This window comes from Prionailurus viverrinus, chromosome B1 (genome assembly GCF_022837055.1).
Source record: "Prionailurus viverrinus isolate Anna chromosome B1, UM_Priviv_1.0, whole genome shotgun sequence".
Classification (NCBI taxonomy): Eukaryota; Metazoa; Chordata; class Mammalia; order Carnivora; family Felidae; genus Prionailurus; species Prionailurus viverrinus.
In genome coordinates, this window is record NC_062564.1 from 86,756,616 (window position 1) to 86,779,068 (window position 22,453).

General features: G+C 44.5%; 1 pseudogene; it reads left to right on the plus strand.

The window, feature by feature from the left end:
• The window catches only part of LOC125164802 (creatine kinase B-type-like), a 49,159-nt pseudogene that overhangs the window by 20,922 nt on the left and 5,784 nt on the right, over positions 1-22,453 (plus strand).

Here is a 22,453-nt window from a genome sequence, read left to right on the forward strand (position 1 = left end):
TGATCCATTCGGACTGGTGTCCCATTATAAGAGGAGGAAGAGACACAGGAATGCATATGCACAGAGGAAAGGCCTCGTGAGGACACAGCAAGAAGGCGGCTATCTGCAAGCCAGTAAGAAAGGCTTCACCAGAAACCAGCCCTCCACCACCTTGATCCTAGACTTCCAGCCTCCAGAGGTGTGAGAAAAGTCATTTCCATCATTTAAGTCACCCAGCCTGTGGTATTTTGTTATAGCAGCCCAAGAAGACTAATACAGGAAAATAATAATAACAACAACAATAATAAATAAACAATACAAATTTTTAACGTTTATTTATTTTTCAGAGAGATAGAGAGAGACAGACCGTGAGCAGGGGAGGGGCAGAGAGAGAGGGAGACACAGAATCTGAAGCAGGCTCCAGGCCCTGAGCTGTCAGCACAGAGCCCGACGCGGGACTAGAACCCATGAGGGTGAGATCATGTCCTGAGCTGAAGTTGGACGCTTAACCGGCTGAGCCCCCCAGGTGCCCCCAAAAATAAAAATATTTCTAAATAAATAACAGACTGGGGAGGTTAGTCTTGGACACTGGACCTGGATGTTTTTCACGCATTTTCACAGGTCTGGCTCCAGTTGGCATAACTGGAGGGAAAGGGAGAAGGGGAGAAAGGTGGGTGACATGAAGATTGTCACACAACTGGACACCGGCTTCTCCGGGCCAGCCCCCCCACCTCTCCCCACCCCTCTTTGCAGTGCTGCATTCCCTGGATTTCTGGGTCTGGCTGTCACACTGAGGCAAACACTGGGCCTCAAACAAAGGCAATTGTTGGAGTTGGGAGCTCCCTGCCTTAGTCTCGGGTTACTTTCCAGTATTGGCAAAGGTTCCCTTAGTTGTTAAATCTCCCAGTTTAGACGACAAAAGTTCCATGGTGGGCGTTTCGGGGTTTTTGTTTGTTTGTTTGTTTGTTTTGTTTTGTTTTGTTTTTTGCCTTCTGGCATATGCCAGGATCAAAAGCAGCTTTAGTCTTTCCTGTTGTTCTTGACCGACCCACCGAGAGCCACCGGCAGCCCAAGGCCTGGCTGTGATGGGAGCACCACGGGGATCAGGGAGGGCTCCCCCGGAGATCTGCCGAGCCGCACACAGCGCGCTCACCTTGCGTCTCTCTTCGAGAGAGTATAATGGACCCAAAGTGGTATAGTGCTCGCAGATTCATCCCTCCCTCCTTTCCCTTCTAACCTTAGGGGGAGAACTGCATTAATTAGTTAAACGGTTGAGCTGCTCAAAGGCTTCTCAGCTGCAAAGCTCACGTGCCAGCCTCTTTTATCGCGGGCAGGTCGCGGCTGCCAAGGGTGGCCACGGAGGGCGGCCTTGCAAGGAGAGCTTGTTTAAACAAGGCCAGTTTCTAGCCCACTTTGCAATGCAAATGCTTCCAAGAGCATCCCGGCTTGGTCCTCAGAAATAGATGGAATAAAGACACTTTGGAGGGATATGATTTGGTTTGTTTCCAGCCTTCTCCTCTTAGGGCTAAAACCAATTTCTCCAGATCGTCCTTTGGTGTAGCTGTGTTCAGAGTGTGCATGTCAGGAAATTTCTTTATTCTACAGGATCAACAGTTTAAAATAGGAACCATATAATGCTGTTGTTGTTTTAAATGTGTTTAAAATAGTGTCTTTTCGGGGCACTTGGGTGGCGCAGTCGGTTAAGCGTCCGACTTCAGCCAGGTCACGATCTCGCGGTCCGTGAGTTCGAGCCCCGCGTCAGGCTCTGGGCTGATGGCTCGGAGCCTGGAGCCTGTTTCCGATTCTGTGTCTCCCTCTCTCTCTGCCCCTCCCCCGTTCATGCTCTGTCTCTCTCTGTCCCAAAAATAAATAAACGTTGAAAAAAAAAATTTTAAATAGTGTCTTTTCAACAGGTCTCTTAAAACGGTTTGCCCTGAAAACGTAATTTTGATGCGCACAATTCCAGGCTCCTTGGGCTTCTGGCATCTTCCTTGCAGAGACCCACGGGAAGCAAAAGTGCCCTTAAGCGTTTCTGTGTCTGGCCACATGCCTGCCAAGCACACGGCAAGCACTCACGAAATAATTTCTTTGGTGAATTATTTATGTGTAGTTGCATTAATCTTTTATCTCAGACTAAAACCTTGGTTTGGCCATGTTGTAAATCTTTGTCACAGATGAGCATTTTCCCTACGCTGGCTGCATTGTTAGCAATTCAAACAAACAAACAAAAAAAACGTTACCATGTGCTAGATGATGTTCTCTTCTGGTTAATTTAGTTTCTTACTAAACGAATACCTATAACATTACTGAGATTGCCAATCTTCTGACAGTTCTTCCAGCAGCAATTCTCAAACCCCTACGCACGGTGAAGGAGGCGCACGTTTCTGGAGTCTGGAGAGATGAGACAACACCAGTCGGGGAGGGGAGTGGGGCGCAGGGGAGAGAGAATCCCAAGCAGGCTCTGTGCTACCAGCTCAGAGCCCAGTGTGGGGCTCAGACTCATGAAACCATGAAATCATGACCTGAGCCCAAACCAAAAGTCAGACGCCTAACCGACGGAGCCACCCAGGTGCCCCAGAAACATTTTTATAGATGAAGTGGAAGATGGTAAAAGAGAACAGCAGAGTGGACAAAAGGAGTGCTGGGACATTCCGTGCATTCTCCTACTTATGCATTGACACAGGCAGTGACTGGGACTCAGCCCTTGAGGAGCCCACAGTCTAAGGAAACACATGAGAAAACGATCACAAGATAAAGTGATAACAATGGTGGTTTTCAGAGCTTTTTTCATTTACTAAATGTCACCATTTGGTTGGCCCAGAAGGAGCTTACAAACCAGATAGGCCCTAGCAGACGCTGGTGCTCAGATGGGTCAATCTTAAGCATCAGAGCCCTGTGGCCCTGGCAGCCTCATTCCTTGTTCCAGGCGGGAGGCCGGCTAGCTGAGCGAAGGGTGTGTGGTGACCGGGACTGGGCACAGAGGGGTTGCACAGCCTCTCACGGCGCATTAACCAAGGCCCCATGCCCGGCCTCTTGGCTGAGTTTCCAGGAACGGCTGCCTCCTTACCATTCCAAGAAAAACCTCCCTCCCTTCCCCCACCCCCAAAAAGGTGGGTTATCTAAAAGGTCACTAGCAAAAGCCTGTTTGTCCTTTGGAACAGTACAGCCCCCATCAGTGCTGCATGCTCGGTCCCCAGCTATGTGGAAGAAGCAGCCACAGCAGACAATGGGAATGGGAAGAAAGCCAGGCCTTCTGGCAGGACTTCTAATGCTCAAACACAAGGGTGTCTGTATCCCCAGGAACCCTACCATTAGAGGCACGACACCTTCCCGCAAATCCATCTTGGAGGACAATTCATCTTGGCCAGGTCCCTCAGAGGTAGGCCTGTGGGGAGTCCCAATTGTTGGCACAGCAGAACAGACCTGGCTTAAGCTGGCTTGTTGTCTTAATGACAAACACTTTGTTCCGAGCCATGTTATCAGCTCTTCAGAAAACCTTTACAGAGAATCCAGCAAATCAAGCCCAAACTGCCCTCCCTCGCTGTGTGTCCGGGTCTGTTTTCTCCTGAAGGAAATGAAACCAGCAGCAACTGAGAGGGAGGAGGCTCTGGGCAAGTTGGTTTTCTCCAGCCCACCATACCCCATACTCCATGCTTCCCTCTCCTGTCTGTCACCCCGAAGAAGTGTCTTCTGGGAATGCTGCCTTTTGTCTCTGTCACCTCTGCAGACTCTGTAGGATGTAGTTATGGGCTGGGTTAAGACTGCAAAGAGAAGCAGGGGGATTCAAAGAGAGAATTCAATTCCATTCAAAGAGGGGACAACATTCTCCTCACCAAGCCAAGGCTCTTTCTTCCCCCCTGACCAAGACAGCCTTACGATTCCCTCCAGTTTTCTAAAAGCTCTAGACAGACTTCTTTCTGACCTCCCTTTTCTTAGAGCACTGTCATTAGAAAACTTGTGATTGTAAATTATTTCTCTGCCCCTTTGAGATGTATATAAATCCATTTTTTTTTAAGCCTCTTGCCAATTTTACAACCTAGGAATGTCTTTCTCTGGGACCTGGGGACCATCTTTTCGGAATGTAATCATCAAAGGAGATAATTCCTCTATGTCCAGTCTCTGTGGGAGGGTAGGAGGCTAACTTCAGCAGGGCATCTTTGCTCCAAGTTGTAAAACTACCTGCTGTCATAAAACAGGAGAAGTTTATTAACAAACACAAATGGCCCATGACACCTCCCACCCCCGTCTCCCACTAACATCTCCTACTACTTTGCCACTAGCTCACCCCTCCTCTGCTTCAGGGCAGTTGAGTTCAGGCTGAGCTGTTCTGACCTCTCTTCTTTTTGCAATAGTCTTGCATAAAGTTTTCCTTTTCTGCATAACTTTGTCTGGTGCAACTTTGCATTGGCACCCCCCTCACCCTCCAAAAGCCATCTCATCCCTTTGTAGCGGGGGCTCTCAATACTTCGTGTGTTTCTGAATCGCCTGGAGGGCTTGTGAGAACACAGTTTCTCAAGCAGTAGGCCTAGGGTGGGTTTGATACATTTCCAACAAGTCTCCAGCTAAGTCATGGCTGGTCCAGAGACCATACTCGGGCCTATTTCTTGCACAGACTGTCCTAACCTTCCGAGGCCCCTGGAGTTAATGGAGGCTCCAGCACACTTCCTGTAATGAGGTCATTTCTGGAACTGATGGAGATGCGTTCTTCCCCACAATCTTCTCCCTCTCTCCCTTTTTAATACTTGTCCTCCTGTATTCTAAGGCCTCTCCTTCCCTCCCCTTCCTCTCCCAGGCCACAACAGTTCTCTTCCAATCTGTCTGCTACTCCACCCCACCCCCCAAAATAGTAGCCAGCTACCCCTTAGGGTAGCACTTAATCTTTCCATCTTCGAGGCTGTAGTTGTTTTCGTTTTTAACCACCAAACCCTTCTTGGAGCCTCCTTGGCACTCCAGTCCCCTGGGGATGGGGGAGGGGGCACCCTCATATTCCCTGGTTACCTAGCAACTTGTCTCCTGGTGGACAAGTCACCGCCCTGAGGAGATGCCAGCTACTGTGCACACAACAAAAGGAAAGTGACACCGGCCCTCTAGGTCGCCCCTTAGAAGGCCTCCCTGTTCATTAGCACTGTGATAAGTGGCTTGCTATGGGCAGGCCCTCCTTATGCCCCCTCCCCGAGTAAGCCAGCCACACTGCTCATCCCCGGGGATCTTGGAGAGATGGCAGCTTGTCGAGCTCTCAAGACACTGGGGATGTACTAGAAATTTCAGATTAATCCCTAATTACATCCAGCCCATCACCTTTGTAGCAGGAGCCGTCATAGTCTTTTCATTGTCACTTTCTAGTCCGCGGGGCCACGTGGAGATCTGTATCCATATTCATGCACGTGTCTTCTAGTGCACCCATCCTCTCATTACACTTCAAAATAAAGGGGGCTCCTTTTTTTCCTCCTGCAAAACCTTTATGAAAGAAGCTGTTTGCTCAACACCTTTCAAGCTCCCCCCACCGCCATCCTTTGTTCCTTCTCTACACATTCATGAATTAACTGCTCTGGGCCCAAAGTTGGTAACCGGCTTTCCTTTAATCACAGAAGAGATAGATGCCCTCGCATGGCACTTGTATACTGGAACGTTCGTCAATCCTGGACCAACTGAGGAAGGGAGGTTTCTCAACCTCACTTTCTATAATCCTGAAAGAGACAACAGAATAGGAAAGAAGGAAGGAAAAGGACAGAAAGAAGGAAAAAATGAATTCCACTCTAAAAACAAAGGCAGTCATAGCAGTAAAACTTGGAACAGAGAACAATGATAAATTACTCAGATGCCCAATAGGTGAATGCCCAAACCATCAGTCTACACAACAGACTTTATAAATGATTGGCCACTTATATAGACCACAGCAACCACAGACATAACTATACATTACATATTTATTTTTATTTTTATTTATTTTTTTAACATTTATTTATGAGACAGAGAAAGACAGCATGAACAGGGGAGGGGCAGAGAGAGAGGGAGACACAGAATCGGAAGCAGGCTCCAGGCTCTGAGCCATCAGCCCAGAGCCCGATGCAGGGCTCGAACTCATGGACCGCAAGATCGTGACCCGAGCTGAAGTCGGACGCTTAACCGACTGAGCCACCCAGGTGCCCCTACATATTTAAGTATACGTAATGCATGCAACATCTAAATACACGTGACATGTATATCTACAGTATTCAGGGGGAAATAATGCTAGAGCGTTTGAATACACTGGTTCAAAGTGCATGCAAAATATATGTGACTGTTCATAAAAATTAGGACATGTGAGAAGATATGAATAGTATAGAGCTGCACTGTCAATATGGCAGCACTAGCCACATGTAGCTATGGATAGTACTAGAAATGTGGCCAGTCTGAATTGAGACATGTCGTAAGTGTAGAACTGGAGTCAAAGACTTAGTATGAAACCTTATATAAAATATCTCATTATTTTTATGTTGTTTACATATTGAAATGTTTATATTTTTAAAAAATTTTTTTTCAACATTTATTTATTTTTGGGACAGAGAGAGACAGAGCATGATCGGGGGAGGGGCAGAGAGAGAGGGAGACACAGAATTGGAAACAGGCTCCAGGCTCTGAGCCATCAGCCCAGAGCCTGACGCGGGGCTCGAACTCACGGGCCGCGAGATCGTGACCTGGCTGAAGTCGGACGCTTAACCGACTGCGCCACCCAGGTGCCCCATGAAATGTTTATATTTTTAATATATTGGGGTAAATAAAATAAAACATATAATTAAAATTAATTCCACTCTTTTTTTTTTTACTTTTTTAATGTGGTTTCTAGAGAATTTTAAAGTACATGTGTAACTTGCATTGGACAGTGCTAATTTAGAGTTTAATGTTTATTAGGTCCTTTTTTTTGAGAGAGAGAGGGAGAGCATGTGCAGGGGACGGACAGGGGGAGACGGAGAGAGTCTTAAGCAGGGTCCGTGCCCAGTGCAGAGCCTGATGCAGGACTCCATCTCATGACTGTGAGATCATGACCTGAGCCGAAATCAAGAGTTGGACACTTAACCAAGTGAGCCACCCGGGGGGCTCCGGTCCTTCTTTTCTATAAAATTGCTAAACTTCTTGTTCTGTTTGTGTTTATAAGGTGTATGAGTTGTGGAACATGGAGTGATTTGAAAGCAATATTTCCACGAAGACCAGTCTAGGGCTGGCATTCTGGGTCCTATAACAGACTGTAGACCAATAATGGAAATTATGGCTTCCCTGGGAAGATGGGAAAGAGTGAGGTGTGGAGCAAGGGAAAGATGGATGGGGGGTGGGGGATGAAGGCCACACACTTCGGAAGTGAAAGGATCATCGAGACAACTAAATGTATGGCCTGGCAAGAAGAGTGGACATCTTCCTTCTGAGATGTCATTTGTCGCTCTCCCTTCCCAAGCCAACTCTTTCCCACTAACCTGTCAGCCTGACCTCTCGGGTTTGAGACATGTCCCTCTATTAATTGTCCTCAGAGAAAGAACACATTCATTAAGTTATGAGTCAATTCTGGACTGCAGTGTGGGATTTATTATTTCGGTCACGTATGTGTTTCATTGCATTGTTAGAATTCTTTCCTTCAGGACCGTTTGCTGACCACAGATTTTAATGGGGGTGGGTAGGGGTGGTGGTGCGGTGAGCAGATCAGTACAGGTGCTGAAGACGAGGACAGAGGCGTGGGAGCACCACAGGGTATAGGGACGCGGCAGAGCAATGAGACCAACTCACCTACAATAAGCCATTTTTAGCTGCTACTAGCCATGGGTGTGTGAACGAGATGTTCTACCCGCCAGAAGAGTTTCAGCATGTGATCTCGGAAGTCAGCTGGGAGAGGAGGAGACCGAGAAACTAGGCACAGTCTTCATTTCAGAGACTCTCCAGACTTAAGAGAGAATAGTCCTTGGATTCAGGTTTGATCCTGTGGGTGGCCACTCTTATTACAATGGAAAAATACCCCCTGAATGAACCCATGGTCACAGAAGCCCATTAAACCTGGAAGAACTTTTTTTTTAATGTTTATTTATTTTTTAGAGAGCGAGCATATGTGCAAAGAGGAGGGGCAGAGAGAGGGGGAGACAGGGAATCCTAAGCAGGCCCCTGTGCTGTCAGCACAGAGCCAGATTCCGGGACCAAAGCCACAAACTGTGAGACCATGACATGAACCAAAATCAAGAGCCACACGTTTAACCAACTAGCCACCCAGGTGCCCCAAAAGAACTTTTTTTTTAAAGAAAAAAAATCATGGGGTACCTGCGTGGCTCATTGGTTAAGCATCCAACTGCGGCTCAGGTCATGGTCTCACAGTTTGTGAGTTCAAGGCCCGTGTCAGGCTCTGTGCTGACAGCTCAGAGCCTGGAGCCTGACTCACATTCTGTGTCTCCCTCTCTCTCTCTCTACCCCTCCCCTGCTTTCATGAGTGCTCTCTCTCTCTCTCTCAAAAATAAGTAAACATTAAAAAAAAATTTTAAAGAAAAAAATCAGGATACAGCACATTCTTTCTCAAGAAAAAGAAATTGTTATTCAATTACGGTATCCTATTTGTTCAATAAACATTCATTGAACTCCTTCGAGGTACTGTTCATCCATTTGATAACTCCTGAGCCCCTACTCTGCAGAATATTGTGTAGTCGAGACCCTAGACTCTGAAGACAGCCTGGGTTCAAATCCAGGCTCTATTACTTCTTTCTTATCTGGATGACCCTGGACAAATGACCGAATCCCTCCAAGCCTTTTTCTTCATCAGTAAAGGAGAGTAATAATATAGTGTTGTTGTGACAGTTCAATACATTAATACACACAAACTCCTTAATACATGAAAACCACTAGCCAGGGTAGATGTTCTCTATGTATTTGCTACTATATGCTAGCCAGTGTGTGGCAGGGATACAAAGGCAAGCACAACAAATATTTGCCCTCAAGGAGACTCCATCTCGTGGGCTTTCGCACATATTAATTTAACCTTCACAACCAGCCTGGGATCACACCGACAATAAATAAGGGTGTGATTTAGAGCTAGCTCTTCTGACCCTAGGTGCATTGCTCTTTTACGCTGCCTCTGAAGTCTTCCAGAAGCCAAGTCTTAGCCTATGAAGAAGAAGGCTCTACTCCCAATAACATCTTAAAGCTCTTTTTTTCACGAAAGCTCTTTTCTTCGTGGCAGTGTTACTTAGGATGCCTGGGAAAGCAGGTAACAGGAAGTCCCAACTGAATTTGGTTTACGTATTAAAAAAAAATGAATTATCCCACATTTTTAAAAGTCTCGGTGTAGGTTTCTTTGGGGTTTGATGGTGTACTGATACCATGGAGGACCCAGATTCACTCCATCTCTCTGTCCTCAATGGGTCGGCTTTGGGTCCGTGTCACACCATGGCTACCACTCGTCAGGCATCATAGGAAGGTACATACAGCAGCCTCCAAAGGAAGAGAAGACACCTTCTCCAGGAAATGCCGCAAGCTGCTTATTAGGTCAGAAGCCCATCCTTAAAGCAATCACTGACAAGGCAAACAGGATTAACATGATTGGCTCAGCAAAATCATTACCGCTGGATGGAAAATAGGGTGGCCGTCACAGAGCATGTGGAGAACTTTCACAGGAAGGAGGGTGGACACAGTGACAGACAAAATTAGAGTTCCTGCTGTTACTACACAGCAGTCAACAGAGTCTACTACAAGTGACATCAAGTAATATTTATCATCACCGAGTAGCACTTATCAAGTACCATTACTCTAACAGCTAATAGAATTCTCATCTCAGTTTAGAAAAATCCAAAATCCAGGTAGACTATAGGTAAGGCATGGGGATGTCTATCAACCATAGTGTGATATTTTTACAGATATTCCCCAAACTCTTTTTATTTTGAGAACTTGGTTGGGATCATCAAAACATCCAAGTTGTCCCAACCAGCTCAAAACTTTCACAAACATTACTGTGACCGTTTGCGAGCCGTGCTTTTTTTTTTTTTTTTTTTTTTTTACCAACAGCAAAGAGGGCCGAAGTAGTGACATATGCAAAGAGATGTGTGGCAACCAAAGGGAAATGTTATCCTTCCTAGGAGACAGGATTTTATGGGATTCCTAGATCTTTTTTGTAACTGATTGTTCAGGTCTTGACAGCTTTTCAGTTGGGGAATACAGTCATGTCTGTTAAACTAATTGTAGCTGTTCACTCCACTAGATAATTTTACAACATTTCAGCTTCAAATAGAATGGCTTCGATAAACATAAAGCAGACTGACACATCCCAGATTTCTGCAGTTTATTTTACACCAAGAAATTACATTTAGAGATTTCCAGACACATGCTATAAATGAAAATTCAACAGGAAGTTTCTTTCACTTCCTCTAGATCTGACCTACATTTCAAAAATATATGAGTGGGCTATAACCAGGAATTTCTTCTCCTGCTGCCATTATTCAAACTGTATTTTCTGAAGATCTTTTTTTTTTTCCTCCTCAGTGACTTTAATGGCCGTTGAGGAACTGTAGACCTTGGGAGTCTTCACAGAGCCCTAAGTGAAATGGCAAATGTTATCAACAGGGATAGCCAAGGTGTATAACTCTGGGCTACCTACAACCATCAGCTTAACCAGAAAAGTCAAATCTCTGTGCTCCTAGCATTGACTAGATGAAAACCATGGCTTTTACATCTATATAATTTTAGTATGAACAGCCACGTGGTAGCTATATATTTTCCAGATCATTCACCACCCACCCACTTATCTACCCTAAAGGAGTGTGTGGTGACACTTTAGAGCCAATATGTATAATATTGCTTTTTAGAGAATGGTGCCATATAAATTTAAGACCTAGTTAAAAATGAGCCAAGGCCCATAACATACCAAGTTACATATATTTTATCGTACTCGAGGCTGCGGTATAAACATGGAACATTCCCACATTTCCTCTACCTGCCATCTTAGGAATTCTAGAACTCAGAACACAAGTTTGGTGTTGTCCTTAGATAGATGTGTGTGACTTTGCGCCTGTAAAAATATGTACTTCATAGAGGCTTTTTTTTTTCTATTTCAGAGCAACTTGCACAAGGTCGCTGGATAAGATGCTTACACCAGAGCAACCGCTCCCCCCTGTATCCCAGGCAACATGCCAGGAGACATGGGAGGAACCGGGGAAGCACAGTTAAGTAACAAATGTATTAATTCAGTTTAAATCTGAAGCTGAACAACAATATACAGAGTGAAAAAGTTATAGGCACTTCAATCTTCAGCAAAAATTTCAAACTCAGGGGCGCCTGGGTGGCGCAGTCGGTTAAGCGTCCGACTTCAGCCAGGTCACGATCTCGCCGTCCGTGAGTTCGAGCCCCGCGTCGGGCTCTGGGCTGATGGCTCAGAGCCTGGAGCCTGTTTCTGATTCTGTGTCTCCCTCTCTCTCTGCCCCTCCCCCGTTCATGCTCTGTCTCTCTCTGTCCCAAAAATAAATAAACGTTGAAAAAAAAAATTTTTAAAAAAAATTTCAAACTCAAATGCATCCAGGGGTAATAGAAATTGTCAAGTGGCTAAGACAATAGGAAGTGATAAGGACTGGGGTAAGCTGGAGAGGATAAACTCTGCTTATGGTCATTTATATTTTAAAAGTTAAAAAAAAAATTTTTTTAAACCTGCCTATCCAAATAACATGTAGTCTTTAATTATTCCACTTGATTCTATGTAGAAAAACCCCAGAGCAAGATGGTTGTTTTATTAAGATATTGGGTGCTTCTGCTTAAAAGCCAGCTAGCCAGACTCTACTTTAAATAAAGTACAAAGCACTGAGTGTGCTAAAACTCACAGTTGGTCTTGGGTTAAATGAGACATTGTATATATTTCTTCCCCCACGCTGCTCACCATGGTAACCACCAATACTCATAGGCGCCTTACTATGTGTCAGGGGCACTTCTAAGAAGTTTACAAATGTTAACTCATTTTTAATTTCTTGAAACAACTTTATGAAGTAGATACTATTATTATCTCATATTATGTGAAAGGAAACCAAGGCCCAGAGTCATACCATTAGGAAGTGGTAGAGATTGGAGTTGAACCAGTATACGAGTTTACATAATGCTTCTCTACTAAACTCAGTATGATCTGGGCTTCAGAAGGATTTCAGTGGTTCACTCGTTGTTTAGAGATTGTACCTTCCCCAACTCAAATACTTCATTGATTTAAAGTTTGAATTTCAAACTTTTCTTTAAAACACTTTTCATAGTAAGAAATGACTCTAGTAATTAATCCAGTATAGACACACACACTACAGTACTCACCCTCACGATGTACAATACACTCGTCTGTCTGTTCTATTCTTTTCTGTCCTGTGCCATTTTTTTAAACGTGGTCACAAACAGATTGATTTCTGTAATTTGGAAATCACTTATGGTGATCTTTCCTCAGCCCAAACATGTGTATGGTCATTGATTGACATTGACGTACACACACACACACACACACACACATACACACACACACACCTTACTGAAAATTATTGTCACTGCCTTGATTTTCACCTCCCAAATGTAGGCGTTAGTATACGAGCAAACGAGTGAATTAGTAGGAAGGCAGTTCAAGATGTTGGCGGCGTAAGATCCTGAATTCACCTCCTCCATGGACAGAACAAATCTACAGCTACAAATGGAAAAATTCCCTCCGAAAAGGACCTGAAAAGTACCTGAACAAGCTCCTCCAAAACAAAGGATAAAGGCAGCACCAGACAGGTAGGAGACGCAGAGACATGGTTTCACCAAAAATCCTGCCCCAGCGCAGCAACCTGCAGTCAAGAGGGATCCCACAAACACAGAACTTTTCCCCGAGGAGAAGTGTATCTGAGCCCCACATCAGGTACCCCAACATGCCACATGCACCAAAGAGAAAAGCCCTCAAAACATCTGGTTTTGCAAACCAGCCAGGCCTACATCCAGGAAAACCATTGGGCTGTAGGGAACAGGGACTGCTTGTAAAGGGCTCAGGGGCAGAATCACTCACCCTGGGACCCAGCACAGAAGTCACAGTTTTAACTTTTTTTTTTTAATGTTTATTTATTTTTGAGTCAGAGAGAGACAGAGCATGAATGGGGGAGGGGCAGAGAGAGAGGGAGACACAGAATCGGAAACAGGCTCCAGGCTCTGAGCCATCAGCCCAGAGCCCGACGAGGGGCTCGAACTCACGAACCGTGAGATCGTGACCTGAGCTGAAGTTGGACGCTCAACCGACTGAGCCACCCAGGCGCCCCACAGAAGTCACAGTTTTAAAAGCACAGAGGGGCACCTGGGTGGCTCAGTCGGTTGAGCATCCTGACTTCGGCTCAGGTCATGATCTAAAGGTTCCTGAGTTCAAGCCCCACATCAGGCTCACTACTGTCAGCATAGAACCCACTTCAGATCCTTCGTCTCCCTCTCTCTCTGCCCCTCTCTGCTTGTGCTTTCTCAAAAATAAGTATACAAAAAAAAGGCACCTAGACCATAAGTGAAAGAGAAACAGTTGCTAATCTTATAGAATCTGCCAGAAGGGCAGGAGTCTGTTGGGATTCTGTGGAAGGACAGAAAAGCTGGTGGGCAACTTTTTTAGTATTCTCCCTCTACTCTGCGAGTGCCAGCTCTGGCGGATGCCATTTTTGTTCTCTCCCTCCAACCTACTAGCACAAGTGGGTACCCCTGCCCCCACATTCTGCTCCCTGCCCCCCCCAAAGCCGGCCGGGCCAGTGCCCCACCTCTGTGCACCACTCCACCACGGCCTTGTCAAAGCTGGAGGGGAAAGTGCCTTGTTCCCACACATGACTCCACTGTGGCCCCGTCATAACTGGCTTTGAGCTCCTGGCTCTGGTGTCCCAGGGGGATTGCAGTTCTGGGACCCACAAATCTGAAACAATTGGACTAAAGTTTCCAATCCAAATACAGAGGGCAGCTACGTGGATAAAAAAAAACAAGATCCATGTATGTACTGCCTGCAAGAGACTCACTTCAGACGTAAGGACACACACACAGACCAGCAAGAAGATATAACATTTGTAAAGATTTATGCATCTGACACAGGAGCAGCTAAATATAAAAGCAAATACTAACAGACCTAAAGGGAGAAATTGATAGCAGTACAATAATACTGCTTTGATTGACTGACTTTAGTTTACTGACTTTAATTAATACTTCGCTTCCATCAATGGATAGATCATCCAGACAAACATTAATAAGGAAACACTGACTTAAATGACACATTAGACCAGATGGACCTAACAGGCATCTACAGAACAGTCCATCCAAAGCAGCAGAATATACATTCTTCTCAAGAACGCATAGAACAATCTCCAGGATAGATCATATGCTGGGACAGAAAACAAGACTCAAAAAATTTAAGAAAATTGAAATAACATCCAGCATTTCTTCTGACCACCGTGATATGAAACTAGAGATCAGTTACAAAAAGGAAACTGGAAAAGACACAAATATGTGGAGATTTCAAAACGTGCTACTCAACAATGGGCCAATGAAGAAATCACGAGCAACCTTGATACAAGTGAAAATGGAAATACAACAAAATCTATGGCATGCAGCAAAGGCAGTAAGAAGCAAGTTCACAATGATGCCTCACAAAACAAGAAAACCTCACAAAAAACAAGATACCTCACAAAACAATAAAAATGTCAAACAATCTGACACTACAGCTAAAGGAAGAGAAAAAGAACAAATGAAGCCCACAGTTAGTGGAAGGAAGGAAATAATTAAGATCAGAGTGGAAACAAATGACATAGAGACTAAAAAGACGATAAATGATCGAGGAAATTAAGAGCTGGTTCTTTGAAAAGATTATCAAAATCAACAAACCATTAGCTAGACTAAGAAAAAAAAAAGACGGCTCAAATCAATAAAATGAGAAATGAAAGAAAAGAAGTTAAACTTCTCAAAAAAAAAATACAAAGGATCAAAAGAGACTACTATGACAGTTATATGCCAACAAATTGGACAACCTAGAAGAGACAGATAAACTCCTAGAAACATGCAATCTTCTAAAACTGAACCATGAAGAAATAGAAACTCTGAAGAGACTACTAGTAAGAAATTTAAATCAGTAATCAAAAAACACCCAACAAACAAAAGTCCAGGACTAGACTGATTCGCTGGTGAATTCTACCAAACGTCCAAAGAAGATTCAATACCTAGCCTCCTCAAATTCTTCCAGAAGAATTGAACACAAGGGAATGCTTCCAAACTCGTTTTACAAGGCCAGCATTACTGTGAAACCAAAACCAGACAAGGACAGAAACAAAAAGAAATAAAAGAAGGAGAAGGAGAAAGGGAGAAAGGGCAGGGACGGGAAATAAAGGGAAGGGGAGGGGGAGGGGGAGAGTAAGGAAAGGAAAGGGTTGGAGGGGAGGGGAGGGAACAGAAGGGGAGGGAAGGGGCAGGAAGGGGAATGGAGGGAAAAGGAGGGGAGGGGGAGGAGAAGGGAAATGGCAGGGGGAGGGGAGGGAGAAAGGCAGGGAGAGGGGAAAAGGGAAAGTCAGGGGGAGGGGAGCAGGAGGGGAGGGAGAAAAGCAAGCAACAAAGAAAAGCAAGAAAGCAAGAATCAATACCCCTCAAGAACACGGATGCCAACAGCCCACACAGAGCTTGGAGCTGCAGATGGACCGAGTGCCCCTGTCTTGTCCGCCACCCACCTGCCACCCACTGCCTGCCACCACCATGCCTTTCTCCAACAGCCACAACATGCCATTCCCCAACCTCAGCAACTACATGGCCAACGTGCTGACCCCTGAGCTGTAGGAGTAGCTGTGCACCGAGAGCACACCCAGTGGCTTCACATCAAGCCTCAACAGAGCTTCCATAGCCACCTGGCCATCAGGTACTGCGCGCTCAAGGACATGACAGAAGCGGAGCAGTGGCAACTCGTTGATGACCACTTTCTGTTCGACAAGTCTGTGTCCCCTGCTGCTGGCCTCAGACATGGCCTGTGACTGGCCAGACGCCCACGGCAGCCAGTACAATGACAGTAAGATGTTCCTGGTGTGGATCAACGAGGAAGGCCACCTACGGGTCCTCTGCATGCAGAAGGGAGGCAACACGAAGGAGGTGTTCACTCGCTTCCACAATGGCCTCACCCAGACTGAAACTCTCTTCAAGTCTACGAATTAGGAATTCCTGTGGAACTCTCACCTGGACTACATCCTCGCCTGCCCGTCCAATCCGGGCATAGGGCTGCAGGCCATTGTGCACATCCAACTGCCCCACCTGGGCAAGCATGAGAAGTTCCCGGAGGTGCTCAAGCAGCTGCAGCTTCAGAAAAGAAGGCACCGGCTGTGTGGACACAGCTGCGGTGGGCGGGGTCTTCAGTATCTCCATCGTCTCCGGTGTAGACCACCTGGGCCTCTCAGAGGTGGAGCAGGTACAGATGGTGGGGGACAGTGGAGAGCGGCTCACAGAGACGGAGCAGCCATTGATGACCTGTGCCCTCCCAGGAGCGAAGCCCCTGCCCGCACCTGCCCCCCTACCAGCCGGCTGCTTCTTCACTTACTCCAGGGCAGTGCCAGCCATGCACCCCCGATGTTCGCCACCTGGCAGCCGAGCTCTTAGCCTCGCTGTAGAGACTCCTATCACCCTCAGTAGAGTTTATTTTTGTGATGGCCAAGATGTTTCTGATGCTGAAATAAGCGAGGGTTTTGGCCTGCCGGGGAAAAAAAAAAAAAAAAGATTCAAAAATGCTCAACAAAATCTACCAAACCGAAGTCAACGATACATAACGGATCCTACAACTTGATCAAGTGGGTTTTATTCCAGGGATACAAGGATGGTTCAACATCGGTAAGTCAATCAACAGAGTACAACACATTAAAAAAAATAAAGGATAAGAATCATTTGATCGTATCGATAAGCGCCAAAAAGGCACCTGACAAAATTCCACATCCATTTATGATAGAAACTCTCAACGAAGTGGATATACAGCAGTAGAGCTGTCCATTCAGCCGAGGCCTAATTTAACACTAGACTACTGCCGTTTTTTGCTTGTTCATTTTTAAATTTTATGTAAGTGTAACATATGTACATGAAAATGCACAAATCATAACAGTCAGCTTTATACACAGCCAGGTCCTGAGATGGAACATGATCAGCATTCAGAAGCCCTTCTTGTCCCTCCCAGCCCCTGCCTCCTCAGGTAGAACCGTGACGCTGACTGACTTCTAACTAACAGTCCGTTTTGCCTATTTCTGAACTCGCACACAAAATAGAATCATACACTGCATACTCCTTCATGTCATTTTTGTTACTCAACCCTACGTTTGTGAGAGCCAACTATGTTGTGTGGGATTATAGTTTATTGACTTTTGCTCTCATTGTTGTAAGTATTCTGTTGCAGAAACCTGTAGGATTTATATGTCCCTTCTACTGATCAGGGCATTTGGGTGGTCTGGTGTGTGACCACATGCATAGTGTCGTGGTGAACATTCTAGCACGTGCCAGATCATAGTTTAAAAACTTGATGCAGGATTACCCATCATTGATTGCTCTGACCCACTTTACCAGGAAGACAATTCACTGTCAAGATTCACAACATTTTTGGAGTTATAATACCCTATTTTTATTTCATTAGGCACATACTTCCAAAATGATGGATGGCATAGATTTTTTTTTTTAAATAAAATTAACCCAGGGGTGCCTGGGTGGTTCAGTCGGTTAAGCATCTGACTTCGGCTCAGGTCATGATCTCACAGTTGGTGGGTTTGAGCCCCACTATCAGGTTCTCTGCTGTCAACACAGAGCCCACTTTGAATCCTCTGTCTCCCTCGCTGCCCCTCCCCTGCTCACACTCTCTCTTGCCCTCTCTCAAAAATAAATAAACATTCAAAACTTTTTAAATTAAAGTAAATTAAATTAACTTAGTATAAGGATAAAAAAAAAAAAAGGGTGGGGTTTGCCTGGGTGGCTCAGTCAGTTAAGCATCTGACTCTTGATCTCAGCTCAGGTCTTGATCTCACAGTCCTGAGTTGAAGCTCCAAGTTGAACTCTGCGCTGGGCATGAACCCTACTTCAAAAAAACAAAACAAACAAACAAAAAAAACAAAACAAAACAAAGCAAAACAAACCCCTCAACCTATGAGCAACATACCTCAACATAATAAAAGCACCTGGGTGGTTCAGTCTGTTGAGCCTCCGACTTTGGCTCAGGTCATGATCTCACAGTTGGTGGGTTGGAGCCCCACGTAGTGCTCTCTGCTGACAGCTCGGAGCCTGCTTCAGATTCTGTGTCTCCCTCTCGGCCCCTCTCCCACTCATGCTCTGTGTGTCTCTCTCTCTCAAAGATAAATAAACATTAAAACATTTTTTAAATAAAATAAAATAAATAAATAAAAGCCATACATGACAAGTTCAGAGCTAGCATCATATTTAATAGCATAAACATGAAAGCTTTTCCCTTCATGTCATAACAACACGCGCACGCACACACACACGCACACACAATGGAATACTACTCAATTGTAAAAAAAGAATGAAATCTTGCCATTTGCCACCACGCAGACTTCAAAGCATTAGGCTAAGTGAAATATGTCAGAGAAAGACAAATACCATATGATGTCATTTATATCTGGAACCTGAAAAACAAAACAAAACAATAACTGAACAAAACAAAACTTATAGACAGAGAACACATCAGTGGTTGCCAGAGGGGAGGGGGATTGGTGGGTAGGTAAAATGAGTGAAGAAGGTTAAGAGGTACAAACTTCCAGTTATACAATAAAAATGGAATGTACAGCATGGGGGACCGTAGTCAATAATATTGTGTTGCAAATTTGAAAGCTGCTAAGAAAGTAAGTTTTAAGTGTTCGCATCGTGCGAAAAAATATGGCAACTTGGTATGGAGACAGAGGGTAAATATACTTGATATGGTGATTGTTTCACAATGGAGGCAACTGTCAAAGTGTTATGTTATACACCCGAAACTAATACAGTGCTGTATCTCAATTATACTTCAGTTTTTTAAGAAAGAGTAAGTCGGCCTCACTCTTGTCAAGCACAATTGTCATAGTCAAAAAACAATTAATACACATGCAGGATGGAAGTTAAACATTTTGTCCCTGCAGTATATCAAATACCATTCAGGATATCTCAGGCAGCCAAAAAAAGAGAATTCATTCTTTCTTTTCTTTCTTCCTTTCTTTTTAAATTCCTTTCTTTCTTTTCACTTTTTTTTTTTCTTTTTCTCTCCTTTAATTCAACAAATGAGTATTGGGCGTCACCAAGACAGACACATCCCCTGGCCTCATGGAGCTTACTTACATCCAGTCAAGGATTGAAACAAACTGGACACTCAGCCCAGACATTCATGTCAAAGCCGGTTTAGTTGTTTTTGGTGTGGAGGAGGTTTGGTAACAATTGACATATCAATATATTTCTCAAAAGCAGCTAAATACATATTTTATGCCAAGACACCAAGCATCTAAAGTGAAAACAAAACACACAAAAACCCCAATACTTCTCATGTCTTATCACACTAATTTCACTGGAAGATTTTTGCATGACAGTCAAGGCCAGAGAATAAGATGTGTGGTTTTATTTTTCAGTAGTTTCTCTTCTGGTTCTGTAGGCCACATATGACGTTGATCTTGCCCATGAGTTTTATAGACATCCTTTGGATTGAGTCAACACCTGTATGTAGATCAGATATGGGGGGAGGAATATCTGTTTTCATCTATCAATACATTTATGTTTGTGATTAGTTGATTTATATATGTGGGTGCTTTACATTGGGGGCATAAACATTTCCAACTGTTAGCTCTTCTTGATGGATAGACCCCTTAATTATGATATAATGCCCTTCTTCATCTCTTGTTACAGTCTTTGTTTCAAAACCTAGTTTGTCTGATAAAAGTATGGCTACTCCAGCTTTCTTTTGACATCCAGGTGCATGATAGATGGGTCTCCATCCCCTCACTTTCAATGTGCAGGTGTCCTCAGGTCTAAAATGAGTCTCTTATAGGCAGCATATAGATGGATTGTGTTTTTTTAAATCCATTCTGATACCCCATGTATTTTGATTGGGCCATTTAGTCCATTTACATTCAGAGTGATTATTGAAAGATAGGGATTCAGTGTCATTGTGTTATCTGTAGGTTTAGTGCTTGTGGTGATATCTCTGGTCCTTTGTAGTCTTTGCTGCTTTCCACTCACAGAGTCCCCCTTAGGATCTCCTGCATGGCTGGTTTGTGGTCATGAACTCCTTTAGTTTTTGTTTGGGAAAGCCTTTCTCTCCTTCTATTCTGAATGACAGTCTTGCCGGATAAAGGATTCTTGGCTGCATATTTCTCCTAGTCAGCACATTGAAGATTTCCTGCCACTCCCTTCTGGCTTGCCAAGTTTCAGTGGATTGGTCTGCTACTACCCTTATGTGTCTACCTGGTAGGTTAAGACCCATTTATCTCCAGATAAAGAGTTCTCTCTTTATCTTTGTATTTTGCCAGCTTTACTATGATATGTTGTGATGTTGACCTGTTTTTGTTGATGCTGAAGGGAGTTCTCTGTGCCTCCTGGACTTGGATGTTTGTTTCCTTCCCCAGATTAGGGAAGTTCTCAGCTCTAATTTGTTCAAATAAACCTTATGCCCCCTTCTCTCTCTTCTTCTTCTTCTTCTGGAACTCCTGTGATATGAATATTATTTCATTTCATTGAATCACTTAGGTCTCTAATTTACCCCTCATGGTCTAGTAATTTCCTGTCCCTCTTTTTCTCAGCATCACCATTTTCCATAATTCTATCTTCTATTTCACCTATTCTCTCCTCTGCTTCTCCCATCCTTGCTGTCACTGTATCTAGTTTATTTTGCATCTCATTGACAACATTTCTTAATTCATGGTGACTATTTCTTAGGTCTTTGATCTCTGCAGCAATATCTTCTGTAGTCTTCTATGCTTTTTTCAAGTCCAGCTATTAGTCTTATGACTGTAATTCTAAATTCTTGTCCAGATATATTGTTTATATATAAACACCTCCACTGGGGTCCCGCTGTCCTGTTCCCTGCAGCCCCACTGTGTTTGTAATGGGGAGAAAACTGGCGACAGCCCAATCTCTCCTCCCTGGACTGGGTGTCCCAAACCACACTGTCCAGGCCCTTCTCACAAGTAGCAAGGGCAGCCTGCTTGCCCTGTTCCACAGTCTCTTGCACCTCCTAGTTCCTCAGCTGGGATTCAAAACCCAGTGTCTTAAAGTATCCCTCACGGGGTGAACCCAGTTCTGGAATAGTGCCACTCCTCCCAGCTGACAAAGTTCCTCTGACTGGCACCTTCAGGGTCTTTTGTCCTTGGGTGCGGGGCAATAAACCCTCTTCCCACAGTACTTGAGGGAGAGGACTGCTATCTCCCAGTGTGCCCCCAAGATCTCTACCATAGCCCGGGGCTAGCTGCCCTCCCCACTGGGGGCATGCACACCAAGGGCTCTGGTCCAGAGAAGATCACGCAACTCTGATAACTCCGATCTTTAGCTCCTAAGGCTGTTGGCAAAGTAGAAACTGGCTCTCTCTGTATTTCCCATTCCCAGGTCCATGGTCCGGAGAGGTTTTTCTCTTGTCCAATTACAAATCAATACTTCCACAGCCTCTCTTTCCCTTCCTTTTTTTTCTCCATTGAAGAGGTTCCCCCCCCACCACCACCACCTCTGTGCCTATGCTGCCTGTTTTACCTCTCCCAATTCACATACATGCACCTCTGTCCTGCCAATCTGTCTCTTTCCACCCAGGGTGATTTTTCTGTCACTTTGTAGCATGTATTCCTGGTATACCAAGTGTTCTGACCCCAATACTGCTGTGTTTGAGGGAACACAGGGAACCAGGGAAATTCCAGTCCCCCTACTTCTCTGCCATCTTGACTCCTCCCCCGCCCATACCTGTTTTCATCTAATGTTCAACTAATTGAAGCCAAGCTGTATATTATTAGTTATGGTTTCCAGTAACTTGACGTCTAAGTTTGAGTCCTCTGCTTAATGAACATTCCAAGGAGGCTACCAATGGTGCTATAAATGCAATATCACCCTATAGATAGGATGTGGCAGATATTAGACTGGTTTAAATTTCACTGAGAAATATTTACAAGTATAGAAAAAGGAGAATTACATAGGATTCCAAAGAACTCCCTTTCCTCCTTCAATCTGTACTTAAACACCACCCTCTCAATGAAGCCTAATCACTTCTCAGCCTTTTTGGCTAAGATCAAGTGTCAATGAAGCCTATCCACATACACCCACCTCCAGTCTTCCAGTCCCCATTACCCTTGCTCTGTGACATTTTCTGTGTTATACTTAACACCTTCCAACATAGTTTATGATTGACTTATTTAATATGTTAATTGTTGGCTGTTTTATTATCTTGGCCCCAACTCCATTCCCCACTGGTAAGGTAAACCTCTAATAGCACAGAGCGTTTATCTTTTTTGCTTAGTGATGAATATTAAGCCCAATAAATACATACCTAATGATTGATTGATTGGGT